Here is a 14,878-nt window from a genome sequence, read left to right as displayed (position 1 = left end):
AACCTGGGGATCTGGCATTCACACTGCAGTGCACAGACCCAAGTCAAAGTAACTGTATCCCAGAGTGCCTAGCATGTAGGGGGGAGTACCACCCCCATGTTGACACTCTAGCCCTAGGAACATGGTGGACTGTGGGAAAACTCTACTGCACCCCGTTTCCTAACTACAGCAGTGCTACTGATGGGACTCAGGTACCCATAAGGAGCACCTGAGTTCTTGGCTCAGCCCTACCCGGGGAGGGATAACCCCCAACACCCCAGCAGCCAGGAGCTACCTCCCACCTGGCTACTCTGCTGCTTGTTCTGGGCAAGTGCCACTCAGCAGCGAGGAGGAGCAGGAGCTGCTCCTGCAGAAGGAGCAGGAAGGGGGAATGGGCTCAACCAAACACTAAAGGCACTTCCAACCAGCTGCACTAGCTGCCTGCAGCTCTGCTACTTTGCTGCCAGGAACTGTGGACACATTTGGAGAACTCCTGGGACCTGAGGCAAGCCATGGCTGAGTGTATACAGGAAACCCTAGGTCCCAGTTAAACATGAGTCTCAGACCCTGCAGGATCCTGGGATGCTGGGTTCGAGCCCTAGGTTAGTACAATTGCTAGTACAGGGTTTTGGCTTGAGCCTAGGCTCACACCCAGTCTTAAACTGTGATGTAGACATACCCTTTGAGAGCACAAGAGATACAGGCTCCCTCCCCTCAATTCCAATGCCTGGCTCCACCCAGGCATGGAACACCACAAAGGGAAAAGAACATATTGGGACAAAATTGCTAGTAAGTGTCAGGAACTCAGTTGCTTAGTTGCCTAGAAACTCAGTGAGGTCACTGGGACCAATAAGTGACTGTGCTCCAAGATTGGTCAGAAGAGCTAACAGATCACTATTTAAGCACTGTAACAACAGCAGCACAGTGGCTGCTCAATACATTCCACAGCTGCAGGGCCTGCTTCCTGTCCAGTCTGTTGACCTGAATTTTTGGGGTTAAATGTTATGGCTCACCACTGATCGCATCTGACCAGAAGATTTATACGTTCTTGTTCAATTCAGACTACAGGGTCCAAGAACTCAGAGTTCTATAGCAGGAGAGGACTCTTGAGGTGCTTGGCAAGAACGCGAACACTGAGGATGATACCAAATTGATAAAAACTTTATTGAGATTAACAAAATAATAAAAAATGCTATGAAACTTATGACAGCAAAACAGTAAAAGAATTCCAACACTCCTGGTGGTAACATTTCTATTGTAAGTACCTTAATCTAACATACTCACACCCTTCCTTGAGGGCCCGGTAATAGGAGGTGAAGGACCAGCCTTACTCCTGGCATAACCGATAACCCGATGGTTCTGGCTTCCCCAATAGTTAGGAATGTTCAGTAGTTATACTATACTGCACAAGCTGAGCTGATAGCGTGACAGAAGACAGAATGATAGGTGAATAAAAAAGATCTCCTATATTCTATAGACTAACAAAAAAGAAAGCTTCCTAAGATATCCTTACATGATGTGTTATAGGATCCTGACGCTATGTAATTCAGGTCCAACCTACTATACCCAAATCTTATTTCCAAAATGTATAGGCACCCTTATCCTATAGGTTAGTGGATTATGACACTTACTTTCTACATATTAATAAGGATTGTTTTACTCCCAAAACTGCCAACCTAGACTTTCTTGGCAACTTCCAGGTTTGTGGTATACCCTGCGGTTACCAACCGGTTGCAAATGCAGGATAAATCTGTTCAGTGTTGTGTGTAGTTCCTCCCTTTGGTTCCCCAAAGTTTAGGGACTATTTCTATCTGTGCCAAAGGTTGCCAGCTTTTATGCTGACTTACTCTTAACTGATTATACTTTTAGCTATTTAGTGGATCTTACCGGATACAAGCTGGCAGGCTTCTTGCATTTCAGCAAAACTTATTCTATGTATAATTATTAGGAAACATATCATATGCCTCAACACATCATAATTTCATAGGAATTAAAATGATAAAAATATAAGAATCGTATATGAAATAGATTAATTCAGACAGAGAAACATATTATTTGATACGGCTGGCTGGCTTAGTAGGATATAATAGCTAGCAAAGTATTTCTATGGGCTACAAGCCCTTGCTCTACCACAGCCCTAGTCCATGCCTATCTCTGAACTCCTGATTCCTAACTCCTGGCTCCAACCACTGACTTGTCTCTTGACCACGCCTCCAGTTCTGCCCTCTGATTGTGCTCCAACCACTAGGACAGACTCCTTCTCTGACCGCAAGATCTCAAGACCTACACCTCTGTGTAGGACAGTGAGACTGGAATGGACTGGAGAGAAAAACTGTGAAAGGGAGCCTGCGGGAGGCAGGAAAGGAAGATGGGGCTGGGGGCTAGGTCAGAGGGGAGAGACAGATCAGACAAGGAGCTAAGAGGTGAGGAATTGGGACTCAGTGGGCAAGCAGACTGTGGACAAGCAGTCAATGTGAGAAGGCACTGGGACTGCTGGGGCAAAGAGATTGGGAATGGCAGGGACCATATTCGGAAAGAAAGCGGGAGCACGCAGCTAGGACTGGAAAGACAGGGAGATTGGCACTGACATGAGAAGCCTGAGGAGTGGAGAATGGGATAGGGACCAGGAGCAAGGCAGGGACAAGATGGAAGAGACAGAGCAGAAGGCCTCAACCTTGGCGAGAGAACAGGCAGAAGAGTGTGCTCTCTAGAATATACTCCCCTGCAGAGCCTGGAATGCAACCCAAGATCTCATCATTTCTCTGATGTCAGCAAGTGTGTGTACTACTCACTGACAAAAAGTCTCATTGTTCTCTGGTGTTAGTTCAGAAAGGATGACCACCTACTATTTATTGTTATCTTTTATTCCATTAGCTCAAGTGGTAGATGTCTGTGCAACACATTTAAAGGTCCCACCCTACTGAGGAACTATGTGAGTGTCAAAACAAAGCCACCTGATGGGATTTGTTTGGGTTTTTTTATTTGCCTTTTTACAAATCTAAGAAATTATACAAAAAATAACTGTGTTAAAAGACATAATTAAAATTGCAAAGTCAAGCATTCAGAGGTTAGGAAATGCTAGTATTAAGGTTGTCTGTGCAATCTTAATTTGCATCCCCTTATTATGCATTATGATGGACACTTTAAATATACATACTAGTTTTTCCATATGACCCCTCTTTTATTGGGTGCAAAGGATGGTTCTGCACTAGAGATGAGTCATGGTTCTGTAGTAAAGGAGACTGTTTGAAGGACCCTGCTGCAGCTCCTGGAGAAATCAAAAGGTGCGTAATGAATGAGGCAGGGGATCCCTACTAGTAGGCAGGGACTGTCTACCAGTCTGGTTTGTACCGTGCCTAGTACTCTGGGGCCCCATACTCTGTTGACCCTTAGACACTACTATACTAATCATTACTAATGATACGTTGCGTCAGAGTTACAAAACTAAGCCATAAAAATGGGCTTTCTGCCCACCCCACCTTCATAGATGAAAACCTCAATTAAACCCCTACACAATTCTTATTGAAAATAATTTCTCCTATACGCACTCTAAGGCCTTCAAACTTTAAGAAAAACACTTATGGTTGAAAAATGTTTTACAGATGTTATTTACTTCTGCTAACTCATTTTCTCTCAATTGTCCAAATCTTGTAACTCCTTAGATGCTTAAAGATAGCATAAATCTCTTTTGAGATATACATTTGCAAGTGTTTTTTTCATTTAAATGTAAGCAGCTAACCCAAGAACTTCCCAGTATCACTGCGATGTAAACGGTACGGTGTTTACTATATCAATATGGAGCCCAATGATTTTGCTATAACTGGTTACTAATGCGAGAAGCCATTTGAGTACAGAGTATTTATATTAATTGGGGAATCAAATCAGTTACCTGACAATACTTAAGCCATTTCCTCACTGCTCCAGCTCCTATGCCCTTCATTGGCCCCCTCTGGGCTCCAGTGGGAGTTGCAGGGGCAGTGCCTGCGGATGGGGCAGCGTGCAGAGCCGCCTAGCCACGCCTCCACGTAGGAGTAATAGAAGGGACATGCCACTGCTTCTGGGAGCCGCTTGAGGTAAGCGCCGATTGGAGCCTGCATCCCTGAGCCTCTCCCCGTGTCCGTGCCCCAGCCCTGATTTCCCTTCTGCTCTCCAAACATCTCGGTCCCACTCCAGAGCACCTTCCTGCCCCCCAAACCTCTCATCCTCAGCCCCACCACAGAGCCCACACCCCCAGCCGGAAACTGCACCCCTTCCCACACCCCTGCCCCTGTCCTGATCCTCCTCCTGCCCTCCAAACCCCTTGGTCCCAGCCCAAAGGACCTTCTTGCACCCCAAACCTCCCATCCTCAGCCCCACCCCAGAGTCCGCACCCCCAACAAGAGCCCTCACCCCCTCCTGTACCCCAACCACAATTTTGTGAGCATTCAAGGCCCATCATACAATTTCTATTCTCCAATGTAGCCCTCAGGCCAAAAAGTTTGCCCACTCCTGTTATAGGGCAAGCGAGTGCAGAAAACAGAGGACACCTGTGATGGGCTTGCTGGGGAAATGCACTGCAGCATTCTGCACTAATGGAATGTTGAATGCTGCGGAGAGGTCCAGGAGGATATGAATGGGTGTCTGCCCTCTATCCAACGACAGCCCATCTGTCATTGCCCCTAAAGCAATGCCATGCCCTGGCTGGATTCCAGAATGTGCCAGATCTATGGTATTAGCTTCAATAAAATGGACTTGTAATTGGCCTCTGGGTAGCTTTTCTCTATGTGCTTGTTCAGAAATAGGAAGTTTGACACTCTGAGTGAACCCTGAGGCCTACAAGAAGCAGGGAGGTCCCCTGAGAGAAGCTGTCAGAGTCCCTGGAGAGGGGAGGCAAGGCAGTGGGGAAACCTGCTGGGAAGAAGAGTCTCTAGGGAAAGTTCCAGGGAGACAATGCACAGTTTAACCTTAAGACGTATATAGAAAAACTCTGCAAGTAGACAGTTCCTGCTCCAAAGAGCTTCCAGGCTAAATAAACAGATCTCACAGTCCTCTTTGCTCACAAAAAGAACATTTTTACATTCTGTTCAAGTAAGGACTCTTTCTAAAACAAGTATCTTGAGCTTTTTCTGTCTCTTCCAAAAGGGAAAGCTCATCTTGATAACTGGTGTCATATATAAGAGTTGTGTCCTGTTTTCGATAAGGCCCCCTATTGTTTGTTTGCCTTTTGGCCAAAACGGACCTAAGATTTACAAATCTGCCATTTACAATATATTTACAACTTGAAGCTTGAAGATGTCTTAAATATTTTATACAAATCACAATAACCAATGCTTATAAACACTTTTCAAAATATAGCATAAAAGAAAATAGTACAGAAAGTTAAAGCATCATAGATGTTATAAAAGCTGCATTGTAGAATCTGTGTATATGCAGCTGGATGTAATAAACATAGTTTTATGGTCAAGGAAGTTAAGATTAAAGTTTGAAAATGTCCACATGTTTTGGGTGCCCAATTTGAGATGCCTATGCTCTGATTTTTCAGAGTACTTAGCATTCCGTAGCACTTTCTATGTTCAAAGCATAGCTCCCATTGACCTCCACTGCTGCTTTGAGTGTTAAGAACTTCTGCAGATTAGGCCCCAGGTCTCAAATCAGGCACTTGAAAATGAGAAAAACACAGTTAGTGAACACCTATGATAAGTCTGATTTTAGGACTTGCCTAGCACACATATGGTTTGATAAACTCCCCCTCTCCCCATCCAGCACATTTAAAGTAGTTTTATTTAACTGATTTAAAAGGTTATGTTTTTGTACATTTTTAATTGAATTCCAAATTTTATCCAAATAGACCACAAATTTCATCCAAATAGACGATGACACAAATCACAAGTAAAAAAATAACCTAACAGAGAAATGCATCATTCACCATTTTCTAACAAAATACAAACATGTAAAAATTAAGAATCTGAATAAATGTATGTTAGGCAATGTAACTGTTTAAAAAAATGTGTAGTGATATAGTGTAACCTCCTGGATAGCAAGTAGTAGCACCAAGTTTAGTGTAAAGGCTGTATTTAGTTGCAAATCAATATATTTCAGTGGTTACTCACCAATTAAACTCAACCCTTCTTTAGGAATATAACTAAAAAGTGCAAATGCAAAACAAAATTAAAATGATTATTTAAGTAGTGATTAAAATTGGTCATTTAAATCAATTCCCCTTACTTCAGATCCCTAGTACAGACTCCTACCGCTTAATATAAAGGAGTGTCTGATATACATGATCATTCGCGAACAGCCTGCTTCTATTGAAGTCAAGGCAAATCTTCTACTGATTTCAATGATGCAGCATGAGGCACTATTAGGGCACTTGACATGCTTTACCATTGGGTCTGTTTTCTAGACAGCATAGAGCACAACATACAAGTAAAGTCTGAAATTAGCCTCTGTGTTATATTAAAGGCCACTTTAATTGTGCTATCTTCCAAAAAAAACCAAAACAAACAAACAAAAACACACTATCTGGTGATACTGTATCTTTTCTACTTTTGAGAGAATTCTGTGCCAAAAAATAAAAATTTTGCACATAAATTTTATAGGTCAAAACAACTAAATAATCACACCAGTTTCAATTATTTTAGTAATTTACACCTCTACCTCGATATAATGCTGTCCTTTGGAGCCAAAAAATCTTACCACGTTATAGGTGAAACCGTGTTATATTGAACTTGCTTTGATCCATCGGAGTGTGCCACCCCGAGCACTGCTTCACTGCATTATATCCAAATTTGCGTTATATCAAGTGGTGTTATGTCGAGGTAGCGGTGTATTTCAAAATACCTGTCACAAGTACGTCTATAACAACACAGACACACCATGAAAGAGATTCAGGAAATGGTTTTTTTCACAAACAGATTCCTTAACAGGCATACTAATACAGAACTTTGAGCAATAATTCATTTAAACTACAATACAGAAATGAATTCCCAGCACCTCTTAAGAAGCACTGCAAAGGCTTGGGGGAGTCAGAGGTAATGGAGGAGCTGAGGGAGAGGGAAGTAATTGCTGAGAAGAAGCCTGGGAGTGAACCTGAAGGGCTGTTGGGTATTGGTGGGAGAAGCATGGAAAAGGGTCTTTTGGAAGGATGTGGGGGAGGGATTGTTAGGAAGCTACTAAACTTTAACCCAATGGTTCTCAAAACTACTGTATTGGTGACCCCTTTCACATAGCGACTCCTGAGTGCGACTCCTCTTATAAATTAAAAACACTTTTTGGTATATTTAACACCATTATAAATGCTGGAGGCAAAGCAGGGTTTGGGGTGGAGGCTGACAGCTTGCAACCCCCTATGTAATAACTTCGTGACCTCCTGAGGGGTCCCAACTCCCAGTTTGAGAACCCCTACCCTATCCTCTCCCATTCAGTCAGGCATATCTGTCCCTGTCCTCACGTGGCCCTGCATTCCCAACCCTGTCCCCATGTGGTCCTGCACTCCCAACCCCATCCCCATGTGGCTCTGCACCCCCTCTCTGGTCTGTCCCTCCAACTAGCCCTTCTGAAACCCAGTCTGTGACTACCCTAGCAGTCCTGTATGCCGTGCTCTGTCCGTCCCCGCACTATATGTGCCTCCTCACCTGGCCCCATGGACAGCGCACAGTGAGGAACACAGCCTCTGATCTCTTCCTACTGGCTGTTATGGCTGGAAAGCAGCTATCCTCTGTTCCTGTACCACAGCATCCCCTGGTGGGCAAAAGGCATAACTGCAGTACTTCTCCAGCAGAATGTATTTTCTGCAGAGAAAAAATATCTGCAGGAGACATGAATTCTGCATGTGCTCAGTGGCACAGAATTCCCCCCGAAAGTACTTTTCATAGGGGTGTTTGGAATTAAAAATGAGAAGAATCAATGAAATACTGATGATCACAAACTAAATTAAGTTGGAAGGTATTTTCTGGTTGAACTTGTAGTTCAGTAACCTGCATCCACAAACAATACCTTTGTGCTCTCCCTTTTCTTAGTCCTGCTCTCTGCAAGTTTGCTGCGTTTCATTTTCTCAATTGTTACCCTTAAAATTTTATATTTGTGTCAGATTTTTTGAAGTGATTAGTTAATGTCTATTTATATTTTTCCGTATAACTGTTAAAATATCTTACAGTATATGTTTATCTTCAAATGGATTATAGTATATTATTCCATTAATATTGCACTTTTACTTGTGAAAATATCTCATCTTTATTGTCTCTCTTCCCAGCACAGCCTGAGGCAAAATGGTTACACAGAAATTCAGAAAGATATCAAGTTTCTACCGGAGATGGAGGACAAATAAAGAACCCTTATCTGAGCTTTTGCCATAAGTTAAGATTTATAATTTATTATTTGTATTACTGTAGTATCTAGGAGCCCTAGTCATGGGCCAGGATCCCATGTGCTAGGCACAATACAAACACAGAATAAAAAGATGGAAGACTCATGTTCTTCCTTATTGAGAAAATCAAGCAGGGAGACACTGTGTTCATTATTGCTGAATATTACCAATCCCTGCATGAGGATGAGAGGGTAGCAGAAACTCTCAAATGAACAATCCTGCTCGAGAAACCAGCACCTTATGCAAACTGTCTCTTTATTCGAAAAAAAAAAAAAAAAAAGGATCAGTGAAGGTATAGTAATGCAATTCTAGCAATACCAGAGTATTCAGATTTCCTTTCGCGTTAGTCTGAGGCCTAGGAATGCTATGGAGACTACAACAGTCTCCTTGGTTAATCTCCAGGAGTTGAATAAAGATCCAGCACCTTAGATCTTTTTTTAAAAAACCTGCAATCAGCTTCCTTTGATACTATGGACCATGAACTGTTAACATGTCTGCAATGTGTGGCAGGAAATGGAATCAGAGTTAAATGACTTGATATACTTCCCTCCAAGAGGACAGAATAGAAATTATCTACCTGTAGTAATCTCATGTAGAGAATTACTGTGTTTCATCCTGAACCGTTTTGTTCAAGAAGTATGGAAGGACACTGGAGAGAAATAGCAAGATGATTTGGGTTGAAGTGGCACCACTATGCTTATGCCACACAGCTCTAAATCTCCATTTCACTAAACCCAGATTGTACAGTCACCTAGTTTTCCCAGCATCTGGCAGAGATTGAGTCCTGAAAAAGAACAAACTGGCTGAGCTCTATCTAGATAAGACATTGGCTGTTTGGGTAAAAGAAATCAGAGATACTTTTAGAGCAGCTATATCACCATTTGTTAATCTCATGTTCCAGGAGGTCTTCTGTCAGTTGTGTCTGGAGAATGCTCCCCAAATTTTCAGCTGCCTCCAGTTACTGCAGCAATAACCAGAAATGCTTGCTTCTAGAACGTGTTTCACTTCCAGAGGTTGGATCTGACATTTGTGGGGAGCGTCTTCGGTGTCACTAAATTTTTATTAGGGCTGTCGATTAATCGCAGTTAACTCATGCGATTAACTAAAAATATTAATAGCAATTAATCACAGTTTTAATCACACTGTTAAACAATAGAATACCAATTGAAATTTATTAAATATTTTGGATGTTTTTCTACATTTTCATATATCTTGTATTCTGTCTTGTAATTGAAATCAAAGTGTATATTTTTATTACAATATTTGCACTGTAAAAATGATAAACAAAACAAAGTGTTTTTCAATTCATCTCATACAAGTACTGTAGTGCAATCTCTGTTGGGAAAGTGAAACTTACAAATATAGATTTTTTTTGTTACGTAACTGCACTCAAAAACAAAACAATGTAAAACTTCACAGCCTACAAGTCCACTCAGTCCTAATTCTTATTCAGCTAATTGCAAAGACAAACAAGTTTATTTACATTTACGGGAGATACTGCTGACTGCTTCTTATTTACAATGTCACCTAAAAATGGGAACAGGCGTTTGCATGGTGCTTTTCTATCTGGCGTTGCAAGGTATTTACTTGCCAGATATGCTAAGCATTCGTATGCCCCTTCATGCTTCGGCCACCATTCCAGAGGACATGCTTCCATGCTGATGATGCTCGTTTAAAAAATAATGCATTAATTAAATTTCTGACTGAACTCCTTGGGGTGAGGATAGTATGTCTCCTGCTCAGTTTTACCCGCATTCTGTCATATATTTCCATGTTATAGCAGTCTCAGATGATGATCCAGCATATGTTGTTTGTTTTAAGAACACTTTCACAGCAGATTTGACAAAAGGCAAAGAAAGTACCAAATGTGACATTTCTAAAGGACTGGACCCATAGTTTAAGAATCTGAAGTGCCTTCCAAAATCTGAGAGAGATGAGGTGGTGCACGTTTTCAAATATCTTAAAAGAGCAACACTCTGCTGCAGAAACTACAGAACCCAAACCAACAAAAAAAGAAAAATCAACCTTCTGCTAGTGCTGACTCAGATGATGAAAATGAGAATACATTGGTCTGCTCTTCTTTGGATCGTTATTGAGCAGATTGAGCGTCATCAGCATAGACATGTCCTCTGGAATGGTGGTCGAAGCATAAAGGGAGGTCTGAATCTTTAGCACATCTAGCACAAATATCTTGCGACGCCGGTTACAACCGTGCCATGCGAACGCCTGTTGTCACTTTCAGGTGCCACTGTAAACAAGAAATGGGCAGTATTATCTCTTGCAAACTGGTTTCTCGTAGTGATTGGCTGAAGTAACACTGAGTGGACTTGTAGGCTCTGAAGTTCTATATTGTTATATTTTTGAATGCAGTTATTTTAATTACATAATTCTGCATTTGTAAGTTCGACTTTCATGATAGAGAGATTGCACTACAGTACTTGTATTAGGTGAACTGAAAAATTCTATTTCTTTTGTTTTTTTACAGTGCAAATATTTGTAATAAAAAATAAATGAGCATTTTACACTTTGTATTCCGTTGTAATTGAAATCAATATATTTGAAAATGTAGAAAATATCAAAAAATATTTAAATAAATGGTATTCTATTATTAACAGCACAATTAATAATGCGATTATATTTTTAATCGCTTGATAGCCCTAATTTTTAATTGAAATTGTATTATTGTTCTCTTTTTAAAGTTGTGTGAGCAAACCTAGATAAAATTTGCTGTATAAACTGAAAAAAATGCATGTACTATATTTATTAGTCGTAATTTGACATTCCTGTAAAATGCCATAGGTTGTCCTTCAAAATTTATCTGCTGTGCTGACTTAAAATCTTGGTCACTTGTGGCAACCAAAACTCCATTCAAACTTGCAGAAACTCTCTAGTACAAATGTTTCCTTTTATATTATGTAGATGCATCAGATTCTCTCTACAAATTCACAAACATTTATGCAATGGCTGACAAAAGTGTTCCCACACAATTTCAAATTTCACTGCTTCCTCGCATACTTTTTTCAAAACGTTTGCATTTTCCCCTGCTATTACTGGTATTCCATCCACTTGACTTGTAGGGGAAAAAAATCTCAGTGTTTATATACTTCAGATTGTTTTGCTTTGGAAAGATCTTGTGATATTGACTAGACTACAGTCCCTTGAGCACCACAGTTCCCATTATATTTCCACGGATCAGTGTTGTCTGGGATGCCATTTTTATTTATATTTTTACTATATTATTTAACAGAAGCAGAGGATGACAGATAGCATAAGCAATGGTCATACAAAAATAGCGTATTTTACATGTGGTCACATTGTCAACTGGGAAACACTTCTGGGAAGGCATATTTAAACATGTTTAAAAGATTAAGAAAACTAAAATGAGGGATGAATCAAGTGAGAGAACACAATAGGACAATCAGGAAAATGAGAAAATGATACTAAAGGTGGCTAATAAATAGGGCCCTACCAAATTCATGGCCATGAAAAACACATTATGGACTGTGAAATCTCGTCGTCCCCTGTAAAATCTGTTCTTTTGTGTGCTTTTACCCTATACTACACAGATTTCACATGGGAAACCAGCGTTCTCAAACTGGGGTTTCTGACCCAAAAAAAAGTTGCGGGGGGGGGGGGGGTGTCAGAAGATTTTAGGAGAATCACGGTATTACTACCCTTACTTTTGTGCTGCCTTCAGAGCTGGGTGGCCAGAGAATGATGGCTGTTGGCTGAGTGCCCAGCTCTGAATGTAGCACCCCACCAGCAGCAGTGCAGAAGTAAAGGTGGCAATACCAGACCATGCCACCTTTATTTCTGTGGTGTTGCTGGCGGCGACTCTGCCTTCAGAGCTGGGCTCCCTGTTAGCAGCCACTGCTGTCCAGCTGCAGATCTCTGAAGGCAGTGCTGCTGCCAACAGCAGTGCAGAAGTAAGGGTAGCAACCTCCCCTACAACTCCTTTTTGGGTCAGGACCCCTAAAATTACAACACAATGAAATTTCACATTTAAGTAGCTGAAGTCATGAAATTTATGGTTTTTAAAATCCTATAACCATGGAATTGACCAAAATGGAATGTGAATTTGGTTGCCAATTTTGCAAATTCCCCATTTGAATGTTGCATAGACATATGCTATCTATGCTCATATTTGTAGAATATGATCAAGTCAAAGGGAGAAGGTGTGTACACAAAATCCTTTGTATGCTGTAACTAACAACACTGGATACCTTGATAAAGTGTGTTTGTCAGTTACAAGTAAGCTGCTGCTGGAAATTTTAAGTGTATACGTCATTTAATCAGGGCCGTCATTTCAGTTTAGATAAACCATTCACTAGATTGCCTCAGAAGTTAGATGCATAAATGCTCAAAGACCCAGCATGCTTCAAACAAAATAAGTTCTCTCTTCTCAATACCCATCCTTTCACGTACTTCTAGTTAGGGGCCAGTTTCTTTGAATTTAAAAATCAGTTAGCGAACAAAATAGTAGTAGTAGGACATACTTTATCCACCCAAAATTGAAGAGAATGAAATTAAAAAGAGGAAAGACTTTCTCATTCCTTTCCATCTTCATATTGCCAATGCAATTGATAATGCACTACAATACACCATAAGGCACTGATTCCAAAACTTGTTCCGCCGCTTGTGCAGTGAAAGCCCCTGACGGGCTGGGCTGGTTTGTTTACCTGCTGCATCCACGGATTCGGCCAATCGCGGCTCCTAATGGCCGTGGTTCGCTGCTCCGGGCCAATGGGAGCTGCTGGAAGCGGCGGCCAGTACGTCCCTCACGTCCCTCAGCCTGCGCCGCTTTCAGCAGCTCCCATTAGTCTGGAGCAGCAAGCCGTGGCCACTAGGAGCCACGATCAGCTGAACCTGCGGACGCAGAAGGTAAACAAACGGGCCCGGCCCGCCAGGGGCTTTCCCTGCACAAGCGGTGGAACAAGTTTGGGAACCACCGCCATAAGGCTTTCCTTTCCATCTCCAACAGATACCAAAAAGCAGTACATATGTCAGCTTCATATAGTTCACATTCTAGTGCAAAACCTTTACATTGACCCCATATGCTTTTAAAATAATTATATTCACAAATCAGCACATCGATTGTCAGACATTCCATGCCCTGGGGAAGCAAGACAGGCTGATACCCACGAGCACACTCCCTTGAGGCATACCAGAGCATTGCAAGACTGCTCCCCTCTTTTGATTTTGCAATGATTTACGCAGCACTGGGAACTGAGAACAAGATGCCTCCTTTGTGGGGGTCTCATTTATTGACTCCTTTTACAGAATACAAGAAAACCCTTTCTTCATTAGCCCCTTGAGTCCAACCCTCCTTCTGGCTCTGAGGCTCATGCCAACAAGCATTCTCTCCCAAGTTCAGGAGTCCCCAACATTCCTCCCAAAGCTAGGTTATGCTTTAGACCAGCTGCAGTCCCTCAATCAGCTTCTCCTCCTTTACTCATTCATTTCACCTATCAGCTTGGAGGGGTTAACAGGCCTCTTTCATTCTTCCGCTGCTAGAGTCTCAGGGTGCCCCCCTCTCTAAGGACAAGCCTTCTAACTGAGCTCTCATGGCATTTTATCAGGTCCAGGTACTCGTTAATTAACTGCTAGATGGAGTTGTTTGCTATAAAAAGGCAGCAGTCATGGGTAGACTGGGCCCTGACTCCCCTTAAAGAGGCCAGTTACCCTGTGACAGGAAGGAATTATGTCACCTTAACACAGCTGAGCACTTAAGGTTTTGTCTCAGAGTGTAAAGTTTGATTAAACTGAGCTATTTATTGCTTTTTTGGTAACAAGTACAAACTCTTCATGTTTAAAAGCTATAATATAATCTGTGAGTTGGAGGGAATCTTTCAAAGGAGTCTGTGTCATCGCTCACTTCCCAAAACATTCTGTAGCTTCTCATGATCCTCTGGGAATTGAACACAGACAAGTGGCTGCAACAGCGTGCACGTGCCTGCATTACACCAGCAGGTCTGCCTATTGAGCTTCCCATTTCTCTAAGCCCCACCAACCTTGACAGTATGAAGCATACAAACATACCCATGTTGGACACCTGTGCAACAGCCACCATCTTATCCAACATCAGGGACTGAACCAATGACGGTCAGAGTTAGAAGCATGTATCTAAAGAGGTTGTACTGATGAGCCAGGCCCTCAAAATGAGAGCTGTCACAGACTCACATCTTCTGTGCACTAGGCATAGAGGAGGATGCCTAATATAGAAACTGACCATGGCGTCATACAAGCAAAATACATGACAGATTCCCGATATGTGCATTTGTATTATTTCTGATGTGTAACAAAAATGTGTATTTTGTTGACTCACACATAATTTACAGATCATAGCTTTTCAGTACAGAATTTATTTTAACTCTATCAACCCCCTACAGAGATCAGCAGCAGGGTTTGAGAAGCCCTTACCACTTCAGCGTCACAAGTAACTGCTAGTCCCTTTCTACACCAGCCATTGGAAAACTTGATGTACTTTGCCAGTGTGTTACACAAACTATTTACTATACAGTAGAATAATATCAGTGATAAGTGTTTTATATTTCT

At 41.7% G+C, this 14,878-nt stretch overlaps 2 protein-coding genes across 5 annotated transcripts in view; both read right to left on the bottom strand.

The window, feature by feature from the left end:
- The window catches only part of LOC127045143 (uncharacterized), a 1,042,790-nt gene that overhangs the window by 967,942 nt on the left and 59,970 nt on the right, over positions 1 to 14,878 (bottom strand). The window lies entirely within an intron of this gene.
- Positions 1 to 14,878, bottom strand: part of ZC2HC1A (zinc finger C2HC-type containing 1A) — a 572,961-nt gene that overhangs the window by 549,668 nt on the left and 8,415 nt on the right. The window lies entirely within an intron of this gene.

Source organism: Gopherus flavomarginatus, chromosome 2 (genome assembly GCF_025201925.1).
Source record: "Gopherus flavomarginatus isolate rGopFla2 chromosome 2, rGopFla2.mat.asm, whole genome shotgun sequence".
In the NCBI taxonomy this organism is placed as follows: Eukaryota; Metazoa; Chordata; order Testudines; family Testudinidae; genus Gopherus; species Gopherus flavomarginatus.
This window is presented reverse-complemented; position numbering and strand designations above follow the sequence as displayed.